This window comes from Gadus macrocephalus, chromosome 2, assembly GCF_031168955.1.
Source record: "Gadus macrocephalus chromosome 2, ASM3116895v1".
NCBI classification, from domain to species: Eukaryota; Metazoa; Chordata; class Actinopteri; order Gadiformes; family Gadidae; genus Gadus; species Gadus macrocephalus.
In genome coordinates this window covers 13,992,375-13,995,613 of record NC_082383.1, presented here as the reverse complement: position 1 = coordinate 13,995,613, position 3,239 = coordinate 13,992,375, and positions in this window count along the sequence as shown.

Genomic DNA, 3,239 nt, shown 5'->3' with positions numbered 1-3,239 from the left:
CCGTCACCCCAAACAGGGCCCCCACCCACCCACAGCCCCTGAATGCCCAGGCCTTTGTTCAATGATGTCCCTGTGTGTTCTCCCTGTATGCCGGTTGGGGTGGTCTAGCGCTTGTTTACAGGGGCTGGGGTTCGTTTTGGGTGTTGTTGTGGAGACTGCATATGCTGTGCAATTACGTTTCAGGGGGAAAAGCCTGAGAGGAAAATAACTTCAATGTTTAATTTGAATAATATTAATCAGCATTACTTCTGCAAGTATCCCACTATTAACATTATTATGATTATATTTAGTTATTAGCATTAATATTATTTGTAGTAGCATTAGTAGTAGTATTCTGAGATATAGAAAGGAGTAGGAGAATTTGCTAAGATGAAGATGAAAAGGAAAGTTCAACACAGGATTTCATCATCACATCATGGTTGTTATTCTGTTTTTGCTGATTTTACACCCATAGATGTCCAGTACATGTACACTTCACCCTCTGTGTTAGATCAACACAGTTTAAACACTTGAAGAGATTCATTTCAAACTGGGTTTGGAGTACAACAGCACCTGTCCATGCAAACTCCATGCAAACATTAATTAACGATTAATGTAATCTTTAATTAAATGTTTTTCAGGGTTGATTGGAACCACATAAAAAATATTGTGATCTTCAGTGATGTTTACATCCACTGAAATTAAGTAAACGTTGCAAAACCCTAAAAATAAACATGTATGACCATATCAAGCAAAAAAAGACAAATGCAGCGCTGCTGACACATTGTGGAAAACGATGGAAACCAACCGCTCACCATTCAAATATATTGAACTGTTTAAACGTACAAGTGGGCCCTATTTAGTGGAGTCGAAGCCTTTCTGGTCCCTCTCTCATCTTCCCTGAAAATGTGCAGTTAACAATCTTCATTTAGACTTCAACCAAACTGTTATGGGGGTAGTTCGATTAAAAACAGTAGGAGGAAGGAGTCAAAGGAACAATGAGCAAATTCTCCTATGAGATATATAAGGCATTGATGTATAAGATACAACCCTGTCGAATCATCCCATCCACTCTCTCAACACTCTCACATATTTTTTTCAGTTGATTAAATAACTGCAGTATAATAGTTCCGTAGTGCCCATAGAGTTTCAAGGTGTATTTCATTGCATTATGGAATGAGTGAAATGAACTCTTAAACAGCGTCAAGGTTAACACATCCGCACCAAATAATCACCATCAATCTCCATACTTCAGTCTTTCACACATCCTGGCCTACCCTGCCTGACCACCCCCCCCCCCCCCACACACACACACACCCGTCCCACACACACACACACACACACACAAACAGCAAGGACGAGGGTGCAAGGGGCAGACCACAGCAGAAGGGAGACCTGAATAGATGATTAAGGTAAATGCATGGCCAAACTAGAGGAAGATAGAGAGAGAAGAGAGGGAGAGGGATGGAAGGGCGGGAGGATAGGACAATTGAGGGGGGGGGGGTTACTGGTGAATATCATTGAAGCAGAAGGCACAGGACAACTGTATGCATGTGAGAGGGTGCAGGACAGGGAGGGAAAACGAGAGATGGACCCGAAAGATGGAGTATAAAGAAGAGAGATCTAAGTGTCAATGTGAGGGGAGAGGGGGAGAGAGATGGAGGGAGAGAGAGAGAGACATAGAGGGAGAGAGAGAGATGAGAGCGACAGAGCGATAGAAAGAGGGTACGACCAAGAGTCAGAGAGACCGAGAGGGGGGGAAAAGAAGGAGAGACTGAAAATTAGACGGATAGTGAGGTAGAGAGACAGAGAGAGAAAAAGAGAGAGAAAGGGTGCGAGAGAGAGAGATGAAGAAACAGAATGAGAGGGGAGAAAGAAAGGGGATGGAGAGAGAGAGACTAACATGGGAAATGAGAGCATGGGAAGGTGAGAAAAAGAAAGGATGACGCACACACAGAGAAAACACACTGAACAGAGGAGAGAACGGGGGAGTGACGGCGGGAGAGAAAGCAAAGGTGTTACATCACAGATACAAGCCCATTAGAAAACCAGTGGGCTCTGTTTAACAGCAGCAGTATTTCATGTCCCTAAATCAACATGGTTATATAATCTGCTTTCGAAGTCTTGAAATGTCTCCCACTCACACGCAGTGTAACACACTTTTTGTTTCACCTAGACTCTTCTCACGGATACACAAACTGGGCTACACAGGGCACTTCCCCAGCCAGAATAGCACTGAGCATGCAGACCATTTCTGCTCCTACTGATAAATGTTTTTTCATCATTGTAAACCATATATAGAAGCTAAGACAAAGTCCCAGTTAATTACATTACGGTAGGCTGTATGATTCTAGTTGACCAAATGAGAAGGATTAGTAAGCTTTCACAATCTATTTGAGAAATCACTGCTTAAACAATTAAAGCAGCACACACACACACCTGCTCTCCTCCGTGAATATTCATATAAGGAACGGCTGGGGTGTTTGAAAATGAATAGGACCAATGAGATAGCAGGAATGGCTTTCCTCTCATGAATATTCATTACCACCTGCCTGTTTTGTGTCTACACATTGACAAACGACCCCGCTCCGCTGAATGGTGGCAGGTTAAGACACGTAAGAGAAAGTATTAGCCTACCTCGGCTAGGGGAACATCAGAGTATTTTTGTACGCTGCGTTTGTTTAAGAGGGAATGCTCGATGTATGGGAACGTCGGAAAAAAAAAATAGGCCTATGCGCCCTGCATGCAATAAAATCATGATTATAAAAAAATATGGATTGCCTAAATGTTCATACAAATAAAAAAAAAACACTAATGGCAAGAGGGGAGAAAGTGCAGATTGGCTTGGTCTACATACAATTTTTTATTTATATGCCTACATCGTTTAAGACGACTACTTCACTATTGCGCACTGTCAACTTTGTCACAGTCGGAATGTATAAAATAGACGTCACATGGATCCATCATGTAGGCCTATGGGACGCCTGTTAATGACAAAGATGAACATATTTTTGTTCAGAGTAAATTTTCATAAAAGCTTAATATTTCGCCACAAGAGGGCGGTCAAGCAGTGAGGTAGAGCAGTGGCCCAAAAAACAATACTAGCTGCTGGTAGGTAATAGGTGATTTGGCAGAGTACATTTTTATAGTGGAACACTTGAACGCTCCATTAAATGTTAAATATATAAAGAACCTTGTATATTTATCCATCCTCTTACTTCAGGTAATCATAGCAGCACAACTCATAAAAGCAAAACAAA